General features: G+C 48.5%; 2 long non-coding RNA genes across 7 annotated transcripts; one reads left to right on the top strand and one right to left on the bottom strand.

The window, feature by feature from the left end:
- Positions 1–768: 768 nt before the first annotated feature.
- Positions 769–20,603, bottom strand: LOC135308159 (uncharacterized). The gene is made up of 2 exons (XR_010368710.1): positions 20,304–20,603; positions 769–7,152 (listed from the first exon to the last, which is right to left on the bottom strand). It is a non-coding gene; the product is annotated as an uncharacterized LOC135308159 (long non-coding RNA).
- LOC135308157 (uncharacterized) lies at positions 20,217–25,629 on the top strand. Of its 6 annotated transcripts, XR_010368705.1 has the most exons (4): positions 20,578–20,894; positions 21,394–23,368; positions 24,148–24,253; positions 24,377–25,629. It is a non-coding gene; the product is annotated as an uncharacterized LOC135308157 (long non-coding RNA). The 6 variants fall into 6 exon arrangements; XR_010368701.1 differs by lacking the exons at positions 24,148–24,253; positions 24,377–25,629 and adding an exon at positions 20,217–20,231 and having other exon boundaries at positions 20,614–20,894; positions 21,394–23,307; XR_010368702.1 differs by having other exon boundaries at positions 20,574–20,894; positions 21,394–24,253.

Here is a 25,629-nt window from a genome sequence, read left to right as displayed (position 1 = left end):
TTGTTTGCTCTTTGGCTTCTCCTTATCTCATGCCTTGAGAGCCTTGGGGAGCAAGTAAAAGGACAGGGGAAAGAAAATGAAGAGTAGCCATGACTTCAGATGAGGAGCCACCCCAATGACATCAGGATGAAGGCTGCCAAAGTCTGATGGAGAACAGGAGCATCCAGAAGGGAATCTGCAGGGAAGCAGACCTGAACAAAGGTTGCCTCAGCTGGGATGCTGAACAGATGGGGTCCAGTGAGGAAGGATCTTCTGCCAGGAGCCAACAAAGCAGAAGGAAAGCCCATGGGAACGGCAATGAAGAGCTGCAAGAGCACTCCATGAGCACTGCTGTACTGCCAGAAAGGAGTCCCAGGCCTGCAAGCCACAGAAAAACTGCCCACAGCACATCCTGGGTGATGCTGACAGTGTTCAGTGCAGGTTTGTGCTAATAGATCACACCTCCTCATGTGGTGGCTGGCAGAAGAAAAGAGCAAGATTGCAGCAGGAGGCAGATGAGGATGTTTAAAACCTCCTAAACAGCCACGGTCCAGAGGCAGGACTATCTCCTTAGGCACACAGAGCAACAGTAATGGAAGCTCAGTGCTGAGAGAGGCAGGGCTGGAAGGTGCTCACAGCCCTGCTCGGGGCACAGAGTGACCTGCAGAGAGCTCAGGTGAATGGGGAACACCCTGCAGTGACACTCCATCCAGGAGAACAAGGCAGAGACAAGCAGCGATGTGCCACTCTGCCACAGGACACTCCATCCCTGGAGGGCACAGGGCAAAGAAGGATTGACAGAAGTGAACAAACACTGAGGTAAAAAGTAAGTTCCCCTCTGAAGAGCCAGAACCAGTTACCTTAAAAGGAATCAAAAAAGGAGGAGACAAAGGAATTCACTTTCTATTATTTGAAGAAAACTGATGAGGAATTCTTGTCTTCCTCCTCCCAGAACTACCAGAGCAAGACCAGTCCAGAGAACAGCAAAAGGCAGAGATTTGTTCACTGGAACATGGAAGCCACTGCTGTAAGATGTCACTGAAAGTCCCCACTAGCTTCAGGAGACAGCTGCAGCCGATATGGGTGTGAATATCCTGAATTACCCCTCAGACCCCAGGCTGGGCACGTTGCACTTTGCAATTATTCTGTGGAGCAGTTTTAGAGCTGCTGTGCCTGGCTCTGCCTGCTGCAGAGTTGGAATGCCCTCCCCAGCAGCAGGATGAGCCCCCACAGCAGGGCAAGGGCAGGCAGCAGACGTGGCAGTGTTCAGTGCCAGGTGACACACGTGCAGCAACGTGAGGACAGGCACCTGCCAGCTCCCAAAGCCAACAAATTCCTGAGCCAGCAGCAGGAAAACAAACACAACAACGACTTGCCCCAACAGCAACTTGAGGCTGCAGTTCCAGCTTGTCTGCAGTATCAATAAATTGTTCTTTGTAAAAGTGTGAGGTTTATTTGCTCTGAGAACACCCGTGCAAATATTTAGGAGTATTTCTCTGAATAATTCTCCTGAGCTTGGGGGTTATTTTAAATCTGCACGCTGTGACCACCCCTAGACACAGAGCGTGTGGCAGTGCTGCCATGCCAGTCTGCACTGCTCTGCATGCCACAGTGTGCCCATGGGATTTCCAGCCAAAGTGCTCATCATCCAGATCGTTTGCCAGCCTGGGAATGGATGAAAGGTGCAGCCACAGCCCAGGATATCTTGCACCAAGCTGAAAAAAACTTTCACCCCTTAATGCACATTAAGATAATTCAAAATTTTAATTGTAAAGTCTCTGATTTCTTTTCTTTTTCTCTCCTCAATCACTCCACAGGATAGTTGGCAACAATTTTTCTTCATCAGGTCAGTTCTTTCCCTCTTGGTCTGCCAAGGCTCATACTCAAATTCTAACTTTCCTTTGAATCCCACCTTCTAATTGTCATTGTTATCTAATTCTTTTTCAAGAGAAAGGAATGCCCCTTGGTCTTTCAATCAGCTCAGATTTGTGACCTGACTTTAAACACGTTCAGCTGAAAGCCATTAGCAATTATTCAATTGCCTTTGCTGTAAAATGGCTTAAATTACTTGACATTAGTCCGTTATTTGAAGAAAAAATATCAATTAAATCTTCAGGTTTAAAGAACTTACATTTCTACATTAGAGGCATTTAACAGTATTTTGATTCTAAATTCTTTCCACCAGTTTCATCCAGAGCACAGTTCTGCCTCACACGAGTCCCGTTGCCGTCTGAGGTGATGCTGGATCTGAGTGTGGCTTGGACCAGCATTGTCTCAGGGCTGGCCCCAAGTGTGGATGGGACCTGGGATGCTGCTGGGTCCAAGAGCTCACCTGGGACCACGGCTGGGCTGCAGGAACAGCCCCCTGCTCCATGCCAGTGACCCACCAGCACTGAGCACTTTGTCCCAACGGTGTTGGCAGCAGGATTTGCTCTGATGACAAGAAGAAGGAATAAAATAAAAGAAGAGCAAAAGAAGGAAAGAGTCAAGTGAACAGTTTGGTGACAGTGCTGACTAGAGCATCGTTTCTGTGTCCATCCTCCCTGCTGCCTCTTGGCAGTGAACAGGGCTCCATTTTCTGCCCTTCTGCTCTGAGTTTGACTCTTCTTCAGGGCCTGGGATGTTGAAATACTCAGGTCTTGGCCATTAGAATCATCAGTCTTACTCAGCACTGTTCACCTCTGGCACTGTTCTCAAGAAAGAGTGGCTACCATTGTAACTAGAATTTTAATGCAATTGATTTGATTTCAGGAATTCAGTTTTTTCTCTAAGAAGCCCTGACATGTATTTAAGCTCTCCAACCCATAGGAAAATACATCAAAATTTTCCAAAAGAGGGACCATTCCCCAAAATCTCAGAGGCAGACCCTCAGTGGAGGGTGCAGCATTCCCAGGGCTTCCATCCAGCCCAAACCTGTGAGGCTTTGCAACAGAAGGAGCTGACAAAGCCTACAGACAGACTACATATTCCAGGCTGTTTCTTCTGCAAGGCACCAGGTCATCACCCCACTCATGAGTGAAAAACAAAGCAAGCTCTGACAGCTGGGTTAGGTTTGAGGGGACACAGACTGACCTGGGGATCCAGCACACTTGATGGAGACACCCAGGTGAGAGTTCACCCTTCAGGAGCAGCTGGAGTGGGTATAACTGCTTGGGGCAGTTGCCAGGTGGCATATGGGGTGGATATGGGGCAGGGGATGACTCCCTACATGAGTTTTTGGGCTAATAACACCTTCTTTCAGTTACTCTGGAGCCACTGTTTAGACAGTCCATTTCCCTGGATCCATCTTCAATGCACTCTGAAGGCAGAAAGGGCAGTATTGTGACACAGACAGGTTTTAAACCTCTTCCAATGGGAGAAGTTCAGGTATTACTGCTGCTGTGGGTGGTGCTGATGCAGAGAAACACTGAGTTCTGCAGTGTTCAGGTCAAACACCAGGCCAAATCCACATGTGGCTTCTAAGCGGCACGGATCGAAAGACATTAATTGCTCAGAAAGAGGGAACAAAAGTTTGCAGTGCACAAACCTCCCCTCCCCAGACCATTCTGCCAATTCCCTCTGGATTGTTTTCTTAGCAGTGCTCTCTGAGGCTGACAGTCCCTGCTGCAGAGGAGGCCAGCATGGATCCCTGCACCGCAGTGGTGGTTTGGCAGCTTTACGATGTTTTACATCACTTTTGCAGAGAACACCAGAGCTATAAAATTTGTAGTTTTCCTAAACCCCCAGAATCCATTTAATCAAAACAGTCCGGTGGCCACACCAGGGCATTATGCAAGTGCATGGCTGCTGCTCCTTCAGCTGCTGGAGGAGGAATTTGCTGACAAGTCAAGATTAAACTTTCGGTTCCTTCTGCTCTCTGCACTCATTACAGGCTGTTAAGAAATTTCAAGTTAATTAATTCAACCTCAGGAGAGGAAAATACTTGCAGGATTTAACATGGTACAGCTATGGAAGGGCAAGGCTGAGTGTGTTTGCAGCTGAGCAGAAAACAGCCCTTGTTCTTTGAAACTCCATTCTCATCCTCCACCGCGCTGGGTGTTGTCATGGGGTAGCCTCGTTGGAAATAATTTCACATGAAATTAATTCCGTAGCACCTAAACAGATTTGCACCACAAAACCAAGTGGTTTCTGAGCCACTTCTTGTCATGCATTTTGTTTTCTTCCCAGAAACTGCCTGTATTCACAGCCCATAACTTGGCACGAGCACCAGCAGCCGCACCTCGCCTCCTTCCAAGCCAGAGACTGGTAGGCAGGCAATAGAGCCCCATAAAACACAATTAACCTTTTCATTAAACAACAGCTCCCCAAGTGAGAACCAGGCTGCACTGACAGGAATGAGACTGCTTTGTGTTAACGGTGTGTCTCAAACCTTAAAATAAAATATTTGCGCTTGCATAAATAGTTGGAAAGGTAAAAGTGTCATAACACTGGGTGTTTGTTATTGGAGCTGGAGCTTGCCTCCTGCCTGCAACAAAATGTCATAACAAAGCCCGCGTGGGGCTCGCTGCGTTTACTCCTCGCTGCAGTGTTTAAATTCTGACACAAACCCAGCCATAAACAGATTGCGAGACAACTCACGCACGGGCTCCTGCCAGAGTGGGCTCATTTCAGCATGCCATGGGCCCAGCATCGTCCCAGGGGGGGCAAAGTTGGTTCTGCAAGCTCTGCACCCCTGAGATGGCAGCGGGTCCAAACGAGCCGTGGATGGAGCTGATGGTGTGCCCGAGCACAGACCCAGCACCTCTGCAAAGCTTTGCTCACCGCCTGAGCTGGTGTGAGGTCTGCAGAATGGTTGGGGCCCTGGCCAGCTTGGAACCTGGAACCACCATGGTTCATGGCAGGCTTGGGCCCAGGGTCACCTCAGGTGGTGGGAGCCACGGCGTGGTTGGACCCACCACCAGCTGGGGTCCACAGCTCACTCGTGCCCAGGGTCAGCTCACCTGCACAAAGGTCTGTGCCCTCTGAGACCACGCTGGGACCACAGCAATCCTGAGCCCTTTCCAGCTGCACAGCACCCTGCAGCTCCCCAAAGCCTGCCCCAAAATCCTCCACAGAGACTTGACTTCAGCCCGTCATGTCCTAAAATCTGCTTTTTGCAGAGTGCCTTCATCCCAAGTGCAAACTAAGCCAGGCTTTCCAACCCACCCCAGCCCAGGGGAGGCTGGAGGGAGACTTTTATCACACTTGGCCAACAGCAGCATCTTCCCAGCTGCTCCCAGCACTGGGGGCTGTGAGCACTGGCTGCAGCTCCTCCTCGCCAGCAGGGCCCACCTGCTGCAGCAGGATGGCTTGGCAGCCTTTCAGCCTTGGAGTCCATGGATCCCATGGCTGGGAGAGGGTTCAGCTGCACTGTGGCTCTGGTGTGCTGCAGAGTGGAGCAGGGGTTCTGTGGGCTCTTTGGGGATGGTTGCTGTGTCCCCACAGCTCTGAGGAAGAGTTGGCTCAGGGTGCACAGGGCTCCTATGGCCAGCGCTGAAGCAGCTCTGCTCTGATGGTGGCTCCAAAGCAAGGACCTTCCCCAGCAGCTCCCTGACACCCTCCTGCCTCCACCAACTGCTTGTAACCCCTGGGGTCCCTCAGGTGCCTGTGCCACATGCTCAGGTCTGTCCCCTTCACCTCTGCACCTTGACCCACCCTGGTCATTCAAAACCTGGATGAGGAGCAAGGGGAGATTCAATCCTGTGCAACTGAGGCAGGCAAACCCAGCATGCATTCTGGCACAGTGTGACTGGGCAGAGGGCAGGAAAAACGACAGCTACACCTGGGAAATGCACCAGCATCCTTTTTCTTTTAAAATGCCTTAGGTCACCTAGAATTTACAGCCTGCTTTGCTAGCACAGTTCAGCACTGGTCTCTGTCTGGTGTAAGCTGCGTGCAGTGGTCTTGGGGAGCACTTGGCACTTCCCAGGAAGCCCAGAGCAGGGACAGCCCTCATGGCTGTGCCCTACCAGGCAGCAGAACCTGTCCCTAGGGTGTGCCTGGCCAATACACTCTGCAGCTGTGAGCAGCCACGAATTAACACTGAGCATAAAGCAGCATGACTCCCCCAGAACAGCTGCAGAAATGCTTAGTCTAAATTAAATAAGCATTACCATAGCAGCTAGGTGCTTATTTACAAAGGAAGGCCTGGAAGCTGCAGCCAGATCTGCTTGCCCTGGTCCCCACAGGCCCCCAGAGCCAGCACAGGCAGCCTGCAGGGATTGCACAGGCACAGGACTGGGTGGTTGATTGGAGGAGCAGGGCTGTGGGCTGTACTGCCCTGTCTGCAGGTCTCTGAGGTCATTCTGGAGGTCTCCAGAGATTGGGGGATCCTTCCTTGAAGGACTGAGCCTGTGACAGAAGCCACCAAGCCACCAGGAGGTCGATGCTCTGAGCAGGGCTAATGGCTGTACCTGGGCAGCCCCATGGCAAGGGATGAGCTCCTTGAGCTGCGGCATGTCTCCATCACCCACCAGAGACCCTCTCTGCCAGGCAGGGAGGTCACCCTTGTCCCTGCAGCCAGAACTGTGCCCCTGCCAGCTCCCTCTGGCTCAGGGACCCCAGTCTGACACAGCAGCCTCAGCCCAACTCAACCTCACAGATCCTTTCCTGCACCCAGCTGGTGCCCTTGGCATAAATTTTCAGAAGCAGGTGTCTGTCTGGGGGCTCTTCAATCCACACAAAAGCCCCTTAAATTGCCTGATTTCCTGAGCTCCTGCCCACTCAGCAATCTTCTCCAGTCCCCAGAGAGGCATCAGTCATGGCAGTGAGGATGCACAGCAGAGCTGAGGCTGCATTCCCTGCCTCAGGAAAGCCCCAGTTTGTTTCTGTGCCTGCCGTGGGCTGCAGCTGCCCCACACAGACCCAAATCCTGCTCCTGTGGGGCTGGGGAGCAGCTGCAGCCTTGTCCCTGGACGGGGTGAAGGCCAGCAGGAGGGGACAGACAGCGAGCAGAGCGTGGCTGCCAGACCTCAGGGGAGCAAGTGGAGGTTTCTCTTGCCCTATCCCACCCCGCAGGAATCCGGGGTCACATCGTTCCCACCAGGAGAGGACTGCACAGCTGTCCTCCCGTGGGGCTGCCCTGGTCCCAAAAACCTGCCTTGCTGCAGCAGCACTTCAAAGGGCTTCACTCCCACCAGGAGCAGAGGATCTGGGAGCCAGCAGTCCCAGGCTCTGGATCTTCATTAAAAGTCCCTGAGGGATAGAGGGAAATCCAGATGCATGGGAACACGGGTGGGTGAAGGCCTTTGGTGTTTACTGAGCTCCCTCCCCATTACATCACCTGGTGCCCTGAGGTTCAGCTGGTGCAAAGCTCCTGGCACAGCACCCAGGGGCTCGGGGAGAGCCCGGGGCCAGGCACAGGTGGGCAGCACAGGTGGGGCTGGGGGTGCCAGCAGGGCAGGGAGCCACTGCTGCTATCACACTGCAATCAAACCCTCTCCTGTGAAATGCCTGGGCTCCAGCAAGCTGGCACCCTCCTATGGAAAAATGTGCCTGGAAGCTCTCCAGCCGTGCCTGCTCAAGGAGTCACTGATAATAACCCTGCTGCCAGCCAGATACCCTGGGATGGTCCTTCTTCCTCCCCACTGCAGAGGGATGTTCCAGATCCCATCCTCTCCCTGCTTTTTCAGAGCCTTCCATTTCTCAAAATAAATTCCTGCGCAGCCAGAAGATTTTACCACTTTGTTCTCAGAATATCATAATATTTTCTTTTTTAATTAAATCGCATTCCCCATCTGCCTTGCATACATGTTTTGGGTAGTCGACTTTTGCCAAACATAAGGTCAACATCCCTGCTACTAACTTTCAATAAAAGCTCACTGGTGCTAGAGCTCTGTTTTATCTAAACCCGATGTCTGCTCACAATTTTGACCGCACCCAGACTAGGGCTGTGTGACTTCACTGCCCCGGATTCCCATCAAGAGCCTTTTAACATGAGTACACTCATTTAGCAGCAGGCATTGTCTTGCTTTCTTCATTAGCAAACTGAATACTCACAAGGATGATTTACAATATTTCTGTAACAATGATGAACTTGTGGAGAAGAGTGGCTGTGTTTGATTTGAGCTGCAAGCAAATTAGCAGAGATGTCCTGGTTCTTAGTTTTAAAGCTCAAAAATGGACTGAACTCAAGGGAATTCAAGAGAAAAAAAGCTACAGCAAGGGCATTAATAAGGGAGGCTGAAGGGGAGAGAGCCAGGAAAAGCAAATCCCAACCTGCTGCATACAGACTCAAAAAAGGAAGTCTGTGCAGTTGTACTAGAAAATGGGTCATAAAAATACAGATATAGCAGGGTTTCTCTGATAGATGCACTAAAAAGAAAGAGAAAAAATAAGCTTCACAGAAATCCTATAGGTTTTTTGTCCAGAGTTTCCAAACTTTTCCGACAGAGATTCCAACCTCAAACTCTCTCAATTTATGGAACAGAAGCACAAAGATTAATAATTCATAGCAGCTTCCATCTATATCCTGTGGTATGGAGAGGAGAGAAAGGAGCACAGACTGCACTATGCATCACTGAAGTCCAGAAGCTCTATTGAACTCACAGGAGAAGGATTTTGGACAAGAGCTCACCTATGCACATGTTGGGAAGCACAGTGCTTTCCCTGCCTGTGCTGAAGCTGAAGACTGCACTCAGCTGTAAATCTGGACTAAGATCTGCAAGGCCTAATCAAGATAAGCACAAAGCAGAATGCCTGCAAGTATAAACTCATCTTCTTCAAAGCGTTTCAGGCCCCAGCTGCAAATTGGTTTATTCCGAGAACAAATTGTTGCTCAACTACTTGGAAGAATCTTCACAAAACTTCAGGCAAAGTATCTTTGATTGAAAAGAACTTAATATCAGTGATAAATAATATCAGGTGAGAACACAGGAGGCTTTAACCTCCCCCAAAAGTGAGATAAGTAACATCAGACATGTCCCATCACTTACTGCTCCATAGCAGCCAATAAGTTGCCCAAGAGCCTTCCCAGGGGTTTTGTACAGAATGTCCTTTTTCCTCTGTGCAAATCGTAACAACCTTCCTCCACCAAGCCAAACTCACAGTAAAAAAGGACAAATAATCCCTGGGCTGGCCCAGGAATTTGGGATGAGCTTCAAGGATGCCCAGAAAAAAAAAAAAATCTGATACCCTGTTAATATTAACTCCTGTCCCTGCCAAGGAGAGCTCAGACACATCTCAAGTACCTAACACACTTTCAGAAAGATGTTACACAAGAACAGCTCAGGTCATCTGTGAATTCACCCTCCTTGAGCAGCTGGTGGCACTCTGGATTCAGCATCAGAAACACCAAGGGCCTCTCATGCAACTCCCACCTGCACAGTCATGGCTCTGCTTGGGCAGCAGGAAAGGTGGAGACCAGGTCTCTTCTCTGTTGTCCACTGGCATCATTTGAACACGTGTGTAAGCAGAGTCACGGGGTTGTACAGGCAGATTGTACGATACTCTCACAGGTTATATCTTATTTTTCCTTTTGTTTTTTCCTACAGAACTGAGAGTTACAAGAAGAGTATTTTACCTCCAAAATGTTCTGGTTTTTAAGGTGAATAAACAAACATCAAACCTGTTCCTAAAAACCAGCCATCTCTTTCTTTCTCCTCTACTCCACATGGGGAAGGATGCACAAGGAGGAGGGACAGAGAATGTGGGGGGACAACGGGGCAGTGAAGGAGGGCCATGAGAAGCAATGTGAGATGGCAAGAAAATAAATAGAAACACATGAGGTAAACCAACCCTAATTTAATCACTACACAAATCAGCAGGGTCACAGATGACATGAGCAACAAGGCCAGCAACCTCAAGGAAATATTGTCCAGGTCATGTTAGACAAGGTACTTTCCCCTGGGGCCCATCATAATTTGGGTTTCCACCACGTTGGGTTGGTCAGAGGAGGTGCTGCTGCTGCTCAGTGGTACCTGTCCCCCAGAGAACAGAGCACAGAGCAGATGTCTGTGTCAGCAGGGATCAGGGAGCTCAGGTGTCCTCAGACCCAGCACCAGCACTATGTGCACACACCTGGGCATGGTCCAGTGACCAGGGCTGTGCTGCAGGGACCCACCTTGCAGCAAGCATGCAAGATAAGCCACTTGCAGGCAGAACTGCAGCAGAATGAGGAGCCTCAGATCTTGAGGGATCAGGCTATGGCAGCACTCTGGAGCAGCAGAGCATCATCTGAAAATACTTTGCTGTTTCTGCATGGTCCCCAGCCGCTCTCCACTTCATGACTGCATGAGACTGGTGGCCACATCTGGGGAAGAACATCCACCTGCACTGGATTATTCTTCTGTATGTCGACCTCATTTTGGCTCTCTTGCTTAGTGTTTGAAGTTCCTCTGCAGAATCAAATTTAGCAGGGTCCATACCTAGGCTGAAGAAATATATGTGCTGGGGGCACTTCCTCGGTCATCCTGGCTTTCATTAACCCAGCTTCTCCACTGTCCTTCTTTCACACCCATTAAACAGCACCAAAGGGAGCTGGCAATACATTTTCCTTTGCCCTTCTCCTTTGTGCTCCTCCTTGATGAATGGCTAAAGCAGATGCACAGTTGCCTTTGAAGGCTCTGGCCCATGAGCATGTTGAATCAATGATGGATTGGACCAAATGAATCACAGTGTGGGAGAAAGCACAAGGCAATGATTTCTAAGTGGCCTTCACATCTTTACACTTCAGAACTTGCTTTAAAAGCCTGTTTTCTTCTTTTTATCTGGTTCCAGTTTCTGCAGTGCCTTTGCATATGTTGAGGGAGGTAGGGGGGAAGGAGGGGAACCTTTACATATAAACAGAAGAATCCACTTCTCCATTAGACAATAATGAAGCATTGTCATTTAGGGAGTTCAAATAGCTGGGAAACCACTTCAAGGCCATGCAAAACAACTGGGTAGCATCAGAAAGAACAGCAGTTGGCAAACTGAGCAAGAGAGTTCAAAACTCCAGTAAGCAAGCTCGCAAAAAACCCACAGCTGGTTCAGTAGCCTACCTCCCTTTACTGGGACACAAGAGCTGCTTCAGCAAGGAGCTTTAATGAAACTATATTTTTAGGATATGGTGAATTGCCAGGAATAACTTGATATATAACTGCTGCTGCTGGATCCCAACTGGAGCCCTGTGTGCTCAGCCGAATCCCGGGTGTCCCTCCTCACAGTGAGTGGGAGGTCTCCAAAACCCAGTCAGAGCATCAGCTGCTTCCAGCTTGGCTGCTTGTGGGCCTTCCCCGTGACTGATGACACAATTGTGCTCATCACACGGATGTTCTTCCTCACAGGTACAGCAGGGTGGACGTAGGAAACCAAAGCCACCCATTTTGCAGTGCTGCTTGGAAGAGCGATGCCCTCCTGGGCACAGGAGAGGGGCAGAGTTTGTGAGGAAAGGAAATTGTCTTTTTGGGCTGACAGTGGACTAGAGGAAGAAGAACATGTGTGCAGACACACAAATTTCCAGGCTCAGACATCTGAAAAAAATCCCAGCAAAAGCCGTCCCCCAGGCTGGGAATTGGTTTTTACGGTTAAGCAACATGCCACACACGTTCACCCCCAGGTCTCTCCACTCCGGGCTGCACAGGCACTCTGTGCCCAGACAGCACTGCCAGGAGGAGGACACGGGTGGCTGGCCCCTGCCTGGGCAGAGGTCTTCCCACACACAAACCTCTGTGGGCTCTGCTTTTTGTTACGGCTCGGGACGATGCCGCATGTGGAAATACAAGTGGAAGCTTGCTCAGACCACAGAATTTGCAAAGCCTGTTTGCTTAACCAGAGCTAAACACGAGCCAAGGACAGCTTGGTTTGAGCTCCTTTATTCTGGGTACCCCACATGAAGCACTGTGGCTCCTGCAGTAGCTGTGCCAGTGCTGGTCTGTGCCTCCAGGCTGAGCCCATCGGGAGATCCAGGGCTGGCACACACAGGAGGACAAACTCAAACCCAAGGTCCTTCTTGGAGACCCAGTCTCAGTAGAAAGCAGGGAAAAACTCCCCGAAGCCCATGAAGGGTTTATTCCACCAGCACCTTCATACTTAGAGCCATCCTTACTCACTGAGGTGTATCCAGACAGGAATTGCTCATCCACTCAGAGCACCAGCACCCCTGTGCACCTCACTGCCTGCCTCCTTGCCAGCCCAGTGAGGGACAAATCCCTCTGCTCCAGAGATAATGGACTTGGATGTATAAACTCTTCTGGAAGTCTCAGACTTGCCCCAAGCTTGCCCTGACTCCTGCTCCACAGCAAAGAGCCACTGGCAGCGCCTGGGCAGGGACAGATCCAGCCCAGCTTCCCAATAAATACACAGGCAGGGATATTTATGAAGTGCTGTGAGGTTTGGAAGTATTATTTTATCCACAAACAATGGAAGTAGGGAAGAGCTGAAACACGATTAGCTCGAGACTTTTCCAGCCTGACACCAAGTGTACAATTAAAACAGTGGAAAGGGCTGAGCAAACCTGCCTATGGCCAGAGGATGGTACTGCAGGAGGCTAGCGTGTGAAATAGAGGTGTTTGGGACAAAGGGAAGTCTGTTAAAGTAAGAAAACCCTGAATAAACAGGTTTTTTTTTTTCCCCCCAATACCACTTTCAGCTTTTTCCTTTAAAGATAAAAGGAAAAGGAGCTGCTGATTTTCCAGTGGGGAAAACTCAGCTGGGGGTTCAGGGCTGTGTTTATTAAGCACCATGTTCACAACTGATCTGATGAGGACTCAGAACTTGGGGGCCAGCACAACCAACTGCTCATAGGAGCTGAATCTTCCTTGCTTTACAGACCCCTCACATTTTAAGAGAAGTGGAAGTTCTCCAGTTGAACACCTCATGAGCACAATTTCCCCCAGACACCAGTGTTGGGACAAGCAGGGGGTGCTGTGAGCTGCACACCTCTGGTGAAGCCCTGTAACACACAACATCCCTGTCCAAAGGCAGCACTTCTAGCCACCCCCATCACATTTGTCACTGATTTTCAGTACTCTCAGATGCACACACTGCACCCCAGTGGGACACAGCCCCAGCTCAGCACTGCCCTGTGCATCTGCAGGGCACCACAGGCTTTGAAGTTTCGCCCCTCCAACGAGAGCACCGGTTGGTATTGGAGCTCACATGCTTATTATGAGGTGAGGATGATTAATTGCCTCTCCCCCCTGCCCCTCTGAGGGGGGCTGCTCAAGGCTGCCTCACTGACAGTGATGTTTCAGGGCCATATGGCACTTCCACATCCCATTAGTGACGCGCCCGCAGCACCCCCTCCGCTCCGCACCGGGTCTCAGCTTTCACTGGGTGGGGAACATGAAATACCACAACTCCGGCTGAAAACCAAGGTCAGAAAGAACTTCAGGGAAATACATGTTGTGAAGAGCTAAACCTGTCTGCTGCCATCAGTGGTGCTGGTGTCACACAGCCTCACCCAGGGAAGAGTTCTCCAAAGGGAGCTCAGTGGCTGCAGTGCTGAGTGTCTCTGTTGTTACAATGCATTTTCATAAAAGCTACTGAAACCCTCTCTTCCCTTTGCCCCCAACACTGTGAGCTTCCCCTGGGGCACATGGGGCTGTGCTTGCTCTTTCTGGGACTGGCAGCAATGGCAGGGAATGTGCCCAAAGTCACAGTCCCACAGGAACCTGCAGACTTTGTGACTAGACATAGCATGGTAAGGCAGTGCCAAGGTGCATGATGCTGCAAACTTATAGCTGCATAACAGGTAAATCTGGATTAAAATGGGTCCTCAAGTTGTTCAGGGTGCTGCTTTTTAGTTGGTTGGTTTCATACTCCATGTACTCCATTGTTTTTTGTCTCTGTGCCCCTCCAACAGTGCTCACACCTGCATGGAATGGGTGCATCCCTCTGACCTGACCATGGATCTTATAGAGGACACCTATGAGGGCAAATTCACAGCAGAAGCAATTCCCACTCCCTGCTGCTCCTCACCAGCACCCAAGCACACCACGGGGACCTCTCCCAGCTCATTTGTGTCCCAGCAAAGAGTGCCCTGCAGCTAGGCACCTGCAGAGGATGATGAGGGTGCTCTTGTCCCAGCAGCCTGACAAAAGCCAAATTCTCCAGGAGGGCAGGCTGCGCTCACATTCAGTCACTAATCCCCACTGCACAGCCCCCTTGGCAGGCAGCATGGAAAATGCCAGGGCTCACAGATATGGTCTCCAGGGAGGACAGTTTCCATAACCTACAGCAAAGCAGGAGAGCCTGACCCAGAGGCCAGGGTGGCCAGGGGCCAGCACCCACCTCCCGAGGTGGCAGAGAGCTGTGACACCTGGCAGGCACTTGATGGCTCACCCTATCTCTGGTTGCTGTTTTCACTGCAGAAAGAGTCCAGCCAACAAAAAAAAATATACATATATATATATAAATAAATACAAAAGCCAAGAAGAGAGCAGCTTCCAAATTACATTATTTTACTTGGTCATTCAGTTCCCATCATAGAAAGCAGCTGTTTTTTCCAGAAAAAGAAAAAAAAATGTGGTTGTTCACCTCAGTGCCTGTGGGAGCTGAGCAGAAAGGGCACCAGCAGTGGCTGCCACCACCTTTGGGGCTCAAAGCAGCTCAGAGACCATCCCTGCAACCCCAGCAAGGCCTGCAGGGGCTAGGGACTGCTGGGCCAGCACTGGCTCAGGGAGCTGAGCTGGGATCAGCTTTGGGATTCCTGCCCCACAGTCACTGGGAGAGCTGCTGGGTTCCTCTTTCAGTGGACAGGGACCTGGGGTCCCTCTCCTGCCTACCCCCAGCAATGGGCTCTGATGCTTCAGCTCCCTCCCTGGGAAGGGTGGGAAACCCTCCCTCAAACACCTTCAGAGCCATGTAAGGGGAAAAAGAGAGAAAGAGGGTGAGGGGAAAGCAGATGCCCACAGATGAGCCCCTGTGCCCACAGCACATGCACCTTCCCAGCCCCACGAGCGTGCCAGCAAACCTTCCTGCTGCCTAATGTATTCCATGTGGAGCCTGCACCTCCAAAACATTACTTAAAATGGGAATAAATCCTTCATGAGACCTCAGCATGACAGATACCACTTGATTGAATTGCCAAGCAAGGAACTTTTATTTTAAGGAAAAGCCTCCATTTAACCTATTGTCACTCTGCAGCAGGGGGAAGCAATAAACTGTGTATGTCTGCTTTCCAGCCAAGTCCAAAAGGTTTATCCACAAGCCCTTCGTAGCAAATCTCCTCCACAAGTTCTTTTGATACCTTGTGGGTTTGCTAAACATTTATAACATGAAAGTGAGAATATTATACACACTGCCCTGGCATAAATCACAGGTCTGATCCTCTGTATACACTAGCAGTGGAAAGGGGACCTGGGAGGAGTAAAGAGGGTTCTAGGCTGCAAGGTGAGTAACTGGAAAGGTTTCTCTCATCCCTCCACCAGCCCTAAATGCACACCAAGGTATTAAGAGAAGCTGCTTCTCCCCCAGCCCCTCCAGTTTTTCAAGTTTTACACCTGGGGAAAGAAGAATGAACAGCCCCTGTTAGACATCAGCGAGGTGAGCGTACAGGACATTTAAGAAGTGGAAAAACATCTGTTTAGTCCAGATAGAAACCAGATGGAGGCAGGGGGAGGTGGAGGATGGAGAAAGAGACGAGAGGAAAAACAGAAACCTGGTCAGGAAGAAGGCTGCAGGAGGAGAGATGCTTCCAGGAGGAACAAATCTCACCCAGGGAGACCGGCACGTCCTTCTGGGCTGGTGGGCACACAGCAGGGCACGCCTCCTGCTCACAGGGTGAGGCACTGGGGGACACTCAGAGCAACTGATTTTGGAAACTCAGATGCTGCCTGACCCCCTGGGACACCACATGGCCACCAACACTGGGAATGGCTAAGGAAAAGTCTCGCTGGTGGGAAGAGCTGTGGGTGTGGGCTCGTTTCCAGCCATCAGAGTCCCACACCTCCCCGTTCTGACCTCTGAAATGCCCCAGTGGTGCCTGGACCAAACACTCTTCCTACAAAGAACATACAAAATCCTGCATTTGCAGTAGAAAATATCTTTTAAAGGGTCATTTGACACCATTCCCCAATCCTCTTTGTCCTCATGTTCACCACGGCAATCGAGCACTTCTCTTCTGCCACAGCCCAGCTCCCTCTGAGGCTTTCAGAGGCACAGCTTGGAGCTCTTCAGGTCCAGCAGGGGCAGTAAATGAGAGTTGTGCCTGGCAGACAGGGTGCAGCAAGCACAATCCCACGGGGAATGGCACAAGGCAAGGCACACACACACTTGGGGAGCTGGTTGTGGTGCCTGCAGGCAGAGAACAGCAAGAAACTGCAGCAGGAGGGCTGGAAATCCCCCAGAGCTGCACCAGGATCCTGGGGAGGAACACTGCAACTCCAGGGACACGTTTTCTGGGGGTGCTTCTGCAGTGCTGCCAGCCAGGTTGGAAAGATCACTAAAGGCAGGACAGTGAGAAGCAAAACTCAGCCCTAGTCTAACAGACTGCTTCCTCCTGGTTTTGTGTCTGACTTTAGTCTCAGATTGCACTTTGGCTGGCAGAGTGAATGAAAAAAAAAAAAAAAAGAAAGCAATTTTTTTTAACAACTATAAAAGACTTCTCCAATAGTATCAAATGCTAGAACTAATGAGCAGTTTCCTCACTATATAATATTTTCCCACGGAAAAAAAAAAATTCACAATGAACATTTTTGCAGGAAATGTTTAATTTTGAGGCCATTTTGATCCATTTCTTAAATCCAGGTGAAGTGTCTCATTTCAAGTGAGTGCCAAAATTGAAGGTCTTTTTTATGTTGCTGTTTAAAATGTGTCTGTTCCCTACATTGCAAGTAGGAAAAGGATCAGAATAACTTCTCCCTTGTCCCCAAACAAAACCCAAGTGTTTGAACATGGTCACCATGCAATCTGAAAAACACTGTTCAAAGGCTGTCTGAAATATTCCCAGTTTGGGAAGATTCTTTCCCACTCCATTTTAAAGAAATGCATTACAAATGGACCCAAGCTGCCTCTTAACTTGATTAACATTGCATAAAAGGAGACCTCAAATGTCCAGAAATCATTTGCAAAGGGGTGCAGAGTAAATCAGCCCTTTTCTGAGCAGGTCCTGCAGGGAAAAAGTGGGGAACATGGGACTGAATAAGAGAGAAGGAAGGACTGGAAGTTGTAGCAGCCAAAATAGAAAGAGAAGGAAGGAAAATGTAGAGGTTACCACACCCTCCCAACCCCTCAAAAAAAAAAAAAATCACGAAAGAATTTGGGTTAGAAGGGACATTTAAAGTCCAACTAGTCCAATGCCCCTGCAACAAGCAAGGATGTCTCCAACCAGATCTGGTTGCTCAGAGCTCTGTCCAGCCTGACCTTGGATTTTCCAAGGAAGGTGTATCCACCACCTCTCTGTGCAACCTGTGCCAGTGTTTTACCACTCTCCTTATAAAAAACCATCAGAAGACCATGCCCTTGCAGAATCTCCTTCCAACCCCTGGTGCCCCAGCAGGACAGTCAGAGAGGTGGCACTGAGCCTGGGTTTTGGGACCACGAGCTGGACAAATGAAATCTGAATTCTCCAATTTTTAAACTCTAACAGGAGCTCCCCCCCTACCCAACCACAGCAGGGCCCTACTTTTGAGTCCTTCACTGCAGACTATGCAGCTGTGCATTTATACCTTTCTCACCAGAGGCAGATCACTATGGTCTCATCTCTGCCCTATGACTATTTCCACAAAATTTTTGGAAACTCAGCTGTCCTGGAACCCCGTACAAGTACAAAGCTGTTCTCCCGCCAGCTTCCTCTCCGGCCAGCTCCCAATTTGTCTGCAAACCACAAGTTTAATTGGAGCTGGCAAGTATTTTGACTTCAAAAACGTCTGTAACACCTGGAAGACAAGACTCAGGTTTAAGGGGGAGGAAATGGGATGATATCCAAGTGCTATTGTCACGCTCTCAGCTGCCTGCATGAGGAGGAATGAGTAGCTGCAGGGTCTGGGGCATGCAGGCGATACCAGGCACGCACACAGCTCTGCCTTCCTCCAGCCTCACACTGCAGCAGGCTTTTGAGGTCATGGTAAAGCCAGGTAAAAACCCCTTCTGAATAAATAAGTACATAAATAAAATAGACACACCCTATAATGTTTGTGGGAAATTAATTGCAAGGACTAGGGAGAGATGGTGATGTGCCATTCCTGGAGCCCAGAAAGCAGAGAAATGATCCAGCAGAGAAGGCAGAGGATGGGAAACATGAGGGACACTGTGGAGGGGGCTCTCAGCATGGGCTCTGTCAGCGCCCTTATGAGCTGACACTCAGTCTGGATCAAATACACCACAGTGCAAATCTGCACACTCCATTATCCCAAAGACGTGACTTCCAGCTGTCCCGACCCCCTTTTATGATCCTCCTCATTAGGGTGTGCAGGGTTTTAGGAGAGGCTCCTGGCTGGAGCTGTACCCTGGGCTGCCCTCCTGGTTTTTGGAAACTCTGAGAGCCTTCAAGTGCCCACTGCTTGCTTGGGCTGTTGCAGAAAGAGAAGGAACTGAGCCCGTTCCCATTGGAGCTGCCCTGGCAGGGCTGGTGGACCCAAGAGTGTAGTGTTGGACCAGAACTCCCTTTTATGCAAGAAACAGATATGGACAAGTCTTGCTAAGAGTTTCAAAGGACCAGGTTGGGAGGAAAGATTTATTTCCTTTGACTTCACCTTAATGAAGGGTGGAGAAGATTTCTCCTCATTGTGGGTTCTTGCAATTTCAACCAGTAATGCCTTGTTATTTATAGTGGTCTTTCTCCAAAATGAGGAGGATTTTGAGAATTTCTCTAAAATAAGGAGCTGAAAACCCTTTCCTCTCCCACAACTTTGAGGGTGAGAAACATTAACCCTTAGAAGAGATTTAAAACAGGATAAAACTCCTATGACAGAAAAATCCTGCAGTAACACCATGTTTCAACATATGATATAAACCTGAGAAAAGCAAAACCTCCATTTGTCAGCTTCTCCCACCAAGTTTCACCTTTTATTTTTGTATATTACATTGTTAAAAGCTCCACTAGTGTTTTTGGGGATTTTTTTTTTAGAAGGTCAGTTTATTTTACTTAATTAATATCTAGATAGAGAATAAACAAAATTTCAAAGGGGTCACTTGGCCATTTCTGCAAATCTTTCATTCAAACCATTTATCAAACCTTTAATAACACCCACTAACATGTGAGAAATGTTAACAGAGAATGAATGTTTAAAAAAAAAGTAAGTATTTTGCAAGGTGCTCCAGCCCCAGCAATCAGTGTGATTCATGTCACAGATTTCCTTCTCTCTCAGGGAACCAATATGGTACAAAAGGACACAGGGGGCCACTGACACATCCCTGCTGTAAAAGCAAAGCATGCAACTAGAAATCAAGTAACTGTTTTATTTTCACCCCATGCCTGCACACGCTGCATCCTGTCTTTTATTTTCTTGTAACAAACAGATGCTTTTCTAGGTTTTCAGTATCGTGTTCAGTGACTTCCTTAAACCTGGCCAAATTCTTCTGAGCCAGATTTTGGAAAAAATCCCGTATGGAAAATTTGAGTGATAATTAAGGTTGTGACACTGGCATGATTGCCATGTGAAGGGATAGATAGTTTTGTTAATAATAAAAAAAAAATCTCAAGAACTTCTGCAAGCAAGAGCAGGCACAACAAAAGCATGCACTGAGTTGTCTCCCATTAACAGCACAGATAAATGAGCCAATGCAACTGCTTCAGCTTTGCCTAAATAAATGCCTCGATCAGTCATCAAAGTACAATCGTTTTCCACAACACACTTCCTTGAGCAGCCCAGATAGCCTTTGTGCTGGCCCCAGTGTGATGTAATGGGAAAACCTCCCAGGCCCTCAGTGAGAGCCCTGCAGATTGCTCAGACCCCACTTCCCAGGGCTGCAGCCTCGCAGGTGCGCGCTCAGCGCCGCCGACCCTCGCTGTGATTGATGGCTGTTCCCACCCTGCTGCCTTGTGTTAGCACAGAGCCAACTTTTATCAAATTATGGACGATCTGTGGGAGGATCCAGTCACCTGGAGGCTGCCATGTGTAAGGAAGCTGTCCCAGCCTACACAATCTGGGTATCTTGGGGATGAGCCGGGTAATGCTTGGCACTGTGGTACACTCACACACACAAACACACTCACACCTCTGTCTGCCTTCACTCTGCCAGAGTGAGACATTTGGGACAACTACTACCCAAGCCTCAAAGCTCTCAGCCAAAGAAAACCATCAGTCCTGATGGAAGCCATCTGAAAATGGTCCCAGCACCTGGAGTCCCAGGGAAACACCTCACACAGAGGCATTGCCAATGCCATTCAGCAATAGTTAGTCAAACTGGAGGTAAGCAGCCCAAAACAAGATAGCACTTGATAAAATAGCATTTAACAAGAGAAGCAAATCACTTTTACTCACCCCTCGCATTGCAGCTTGGGACCATGACAGATATTCCAATTATCATGAGGCTCCACCATGCACTCAGAAATATCCAGCACACCCCAGATGCATTCCATTCTCCCAAAAAAAGGACAAGTCCTAGGGCTAAAAACAAAAAGCCACCAGAAGCATAGCTCTGGTACTTCTGGCAAAATAGCCTGCAAGATCTTAATAGACAATAAAAGGCACTTGCCACTTCACCCTCAGGGCTCCCAGGAAGGATAAAGGCTTGGGGCAGTGCAGGTGGTGCCTGAGGTTAATAACCCACAGCTGGTTTTTCTCCCCACAGGTGTAGTCCATCCAGGGACCCAAGCAAAGACACCCTGATCCCCATAAATGTTGGAGAGAGGAAAGATCACCTCTGCTGAACATAGCCCTGGTTCAGAAGGATGGTTTGTGTAGCTAGGGGCCAGTGCAGCATCAGGTGGTGATGCTGTAGCAGAAGGGAAGGAGTTCAGCTCCCCTTCCCTCTCTCAGCAAGCCTGTACACAGGCACATGTCTATTTACTGCTTTGTTGCTAGCTGGAGTCAGTGACTGCAAAAACTTCATCACAAGGGGGTAAGTGGAAGGTAAGACTGGCATTTTTTGTTTTCTTTTTCCACCTTCTTGCTTGGGGGTTCTGTTGTCCCATTTCTTGTCCCCTAAGCTGTGCTCAGGGAGAGCTCCCTCTCAGTGCCCCAGGAGCAGATGATGCTGTTGTGGCTCTGTGAGGAGCAGAGGGGGTTGGTTGGTCTGCCCTTACCTTCAAGGGGTCTGATTTTGGATCATACAAAAGAAAATATTGTCCAGGATAACCAGAATAGAGAGGCTTTGGCCAAGTGGGATGGAAAGGAGTAATGTAGACCTCTTGGAGAAAAACATAAAAGCAAAAGAACAAAAGAAATCCTAGCTGAATTTAGCTCCTCTCTGGAGCAGCAGAGGTGGGAGGCTAAAAGTTCTGTGTACTTTCTCCCAACCCAAGAGACAAATCACATCATGCTGGAGTGTTTAACTTTTGAGAGTATTCTTTAAATTTGGGTGGCAGACAGCATAATGCAACTTGTGCCTCTTCACACGGCTCTTCCTCAGATCACAGGCTGGTAGGGGACTCAATCTCTTATTCCTGTGGGAGCTTTTCATCACAATGTGCCTCGCTGCAGAGCTGATGGAAGCAGCATCCTTAAGGCCTAAGGAATGCAATCCTCCTGGGATACAATGGAAACAGTTGTTCTGCATCCCTGGAACTTCCCGTGGTCACTCACATCTTGTGGGAGACGAAGGCGTGTGCTGAGAAACGGGTGTCACACACTGAGCTTATGCACAAATTCCAAACATCCATCACTGGAGCTGTGGACAAAGCTGTCCAGCTACTGCAGTGATGTTGTGGCATTGCCAGAGACCCATTCATGTGCCATGGCAGAGTCTGAGAGAAGTTTGAGGCATTTTCCATCTACTTGCTTCCCCTGTTTCTAATTAGTTATGGTATTGGCATAAACTGGGATCTGTGTCTACTAAGCCTTCATCTGCTCTTCCTTATGAAGTCATAATCCTTCATGGCATCCCAACTGCTGCACTATGGGAGTGATTTAGGGTGTCCCAAAGCAGAGGATAATACCTCAGGTACTGAACAAACATAGTAACTGTGGAGGAAAACAAGCCTTGTGTCACACGCTGCTGGTAAGAACACATGTGTTGGCACAGGCAGACCAAGAGAGGAGTGGAGGAGAGGCTGATGTATCCACAGAAGAATTTGAAGAACAATCATGAGATTTTACACATGGCAGATGTCTAAGATATTTTGAAAGATTCTTCTCAGAGCCTCTAAGCCACAGCAGGGCCCTGCCACATATTTTGTTCTTCACATAATGATGCTGTGCCATTTCTATTGCAGTATTGATGCACTCCTGGGTGGTACCAGCAGGATGAGAAGTGTGGTTAATAGTTGGCTTCAAGGGCCAAACAGAAATATCAGCCTGCAGTTCAATCCCTAGCCAAGAATGAGGCACTCAAGCAAGGAAACAGATTTCTTTCCTAAACAAGGGATCAAAGTATGATGAAGCAGTGGACAAATCTTAATATCTTCCAGCCAGATGAAGCAACAAGAGACTGTCTGGTAGTAACAGCCCATAGTAATCACAGAGGCAGTAATTGAGTCCCAATAAAAGTTGTCACAAGGTATCTTGCCCCACTTCCAGTATGGATAAAGATCAAGGACACAAGTTGGGAAAAACTAGCTCTGACCTGTAAAGGCAGTGCTTGCTTGCCAGCTGCTTCCAGAGCCTGGCTGCTGTGGACATTCTGCAATCATCTTCCTTTGATTGTTGTATGGGATCTGGACCTCTGAGAACAGCCCCAACTTGTGCAACCCTCAGCTAAGCTTGCCTTGAAAACCCTGCCAGGCAGAGACCACCCCTGCTGCTGGTGCCCTTCATCTGCAGAATGAGGACTGGACACTGAGCTATTAAATAAATATGTTTATTAATTATATATTTAAATGTTTTTTAGTTATTAACAGAACTACTCAGCTTGGCAGTTTTTTTCAACAGGCATCCTGCATTTACTCCATGTGGGTTTTTCCTTATCTGAGCCCACAGGAGAGGTCAGGGTTGTTTTGGGGCAGGGTGAGTTACCTTTTTTTTTTGCCATGTAAGTCACTGGAAGTCAAGACAACAACCATCAGTATGAAAATACAAACTTTACTCTGGAAATACTCTGGAGCCCACTACTTTCATTAAGCAGGCTTGTGGCTCATTTTCCCACTTAGAGGCAAGAGCTTACAGTAAAATAAAGCATCTACGTTTTTTCAGCGGCACATGGAGTCCCTAGCCCTTTCTAGACACTTATCCAAAGTGAAAAAATAGTCTTGATTAAAGCATCCCTATCTGAAAGGGATTAAACTCCTCCAATATTTCTAATTTTGTTTTCTATTATTCTCTGAGCAGAGGCAGGTGACTCCAATTTTATCTGCAGCAGGATTCCAGTCTTCCTTGCTCCACTTGCATCTTTTCATCTAACCCATTCCTCTGGGGCTGCAGGAACGTCATGCTTCCCTCTCAGCCTACAGGTGAGAGCAAGGAGCAGAAGTTGCACCATGTAATTATGGTTATTATGCCAGCTCATAGAGCTCCTCACAGCATAAACACTGCTAGCACTTGTCACTGCTGGGAACAGCTCTGCTCTTGCTGTTGGAGGCTTGGCACAGATCTGAGTCCAAGTCCAGATCTGAAGAGCAAAGCCCAAAACCTGCCCGCTCACACATGGGGCCAAACCTTTCCCTGGGCTTGGGGAAACCTCTGGGTTTTGGATTTCAAGCATGATTAGTGTAATGTTGTGCTGAAATGTGTGATTCAGGCAGACAGTGTTCAGAGTTCAGGTCTACCACCTTTTTTCCTGCACTTGGAGTCAGTCCACTGCCAAATCTTTAAAACAATTGAGTGCAATCTCCAGGTTTGAGTACTACAGGTTTACATTCAAACCCTCACTCCTATCATGTATTTTGCCCATCCAAGTGGCAGGCAATATTCTAGTGCTGTCTCTTTCTCTCTCCCTTCTTTCTTGACAAGAAACTGCTGTTGTGCTATTTTGATATGCTGCTTTTAGAAAGATGAGATAAATACACACACATTTATACAACAGTTTTATGAGAAGCCCTTCAGTATGGGATAAAAAAAGAATCTGAGGTGGCAAAGTTGTGACAGAACTTGGATATAGTTAATTGGATCTACTTATTTGCACCATTTTTTATTAACTGCTTGTGTCAGTCCTGGGCTGAGAAAGCAATTTAACTCATTGCCTGTGAAAAATGAAATGACAGCAGCTACTCGGGTGAACTTTCACATTAAGGAAGCATGATCTGGTCTTGATCAAAGACCTTATGTTCCTGGAGGACCAGAGTTCAAGCACCAGCCTCTAATTTCAAGAGAAGAAAAAGTTTCTGTGTCATTGCAAGGTAAATTTCAGAGTTTGAGGCCAAGGTAAATTTTCATGTCAGCACTGTTAGTGACCCTAAACTGAAGCTTGACTTGATCATCTCTTCCTTTAATTCTCACTGTCATATTCTGCCTCCTGCTAGGCTGAATTCCGTTTCAGCAGAGAGAAGTGATGTTATCAGCAGTCGTTGCTCCCAGGCACTCGTGGATCACGTCATGCATCTTGCAGGTTGCACCAACAAAACAAGCTCTGAGGAGCAGGGTTGGCATCCAAGAGAGACAAGACACCACCTCTGGGTGGCAACAAGCCATAAAATTGTCCTTGCAGGTCTTGTGTAACCAGAACAACTAATAAACCTCTGGAATGCTGATGCTGTGGTTGATCTGGTTACACCAGAGAAGCCATCTCTCGCAAGTGGGATGGCAGGAGCCAAATCACGAGCAGATAATACCAAAGGCCACTGCTAGAGATGTATTAATGTGATTGTTACTGTGCTGAATAATGACTGTGGCTCTGTCACACCTGCTGAAAACTTTTTTTAAGCATTTGGCATCATGATACTATTGATTGGCACCTCAGTGTACCCATGTTGACAATAGAAGGGACTGTAGCCATGGCAGCAGTCATTTTGCAAACCTCAACACCACTGGTGTTGGTTGTAAAGCCATCATGAAAGTTATTAGAAGAAGACAAATGTTGTTACAGATGGATCTGTAGCCCTGCAAATCGAAGTGAATGAAAAATGTCAGATGTAAAGGTGGTCAAAAAGAGCAAAGGCCCATCCTTTTCTATTTTGCTGCCTCCAACCTTCAGCCTGCCCAAGGAGAAGTCAAACGCATCCTTCCCAAAGCCTGCCAGCATTGCCATTGCTGTCCTTGCAGTGTGACACCTCTGGGGTGCTCTGCAGATCACCAGGGCTCCTCCTCAGTGCTGGCTCTTGCTCTGAAAGCCAAGACATGTGTGAAAGGCAGCTGTGGATCCCGGGTGGTTAGAAGTTAATTGTGAGGTCTAGCTTGCAAATCAAACCAGAGAGAGATGCTTTTGCAGGAACCAGGAGACAGAAACTCAGCTCTTGTTGAAGATGAAGGGTGCCCGGGGCTCGTGCGAGTTCCTGGCTGTGCCCCAGGAGTGTGGGGTCACCCAAGGTGAATCATCTGGGGCTGCTTCCCCAGCTGTAAAGCAGGATAATACTTCTGTTCTCACCTCAGTTTGTCTTCTCTGTTTAGATTTCAAGCTCCTCAGGGCTGTGTCTGATACATGTATGTACAGTTCCTAGCTTAATAGAGTCATGATCCAAACTGAAGCCTCCAGGCACTCCTGCATATTATATCATTGCTAATTTCACAAGAGGTTGCAATCAAATTCCTGTATAGGGGAAAAAAAAACCCTGAAAAA

Source organism: Passer domesticus, chromosome 9 (genome assembly GCF_036417665.1).
Source record: "Passer domesticus isolate bPasDom1 chromosome 9, bPasDom1.hap1, whole genome shotgun sequence".
NCBI lineage: Eukaryota > Metazoa > Chordata > Aves > Passeriformes > Passeridae > Passer > Passer domesticus.
The sequence above is the reverse complement of the archived record's forward strand: the minus strand, read 5'-3'. Positions and strand labels throughout refer to the sequence as shown.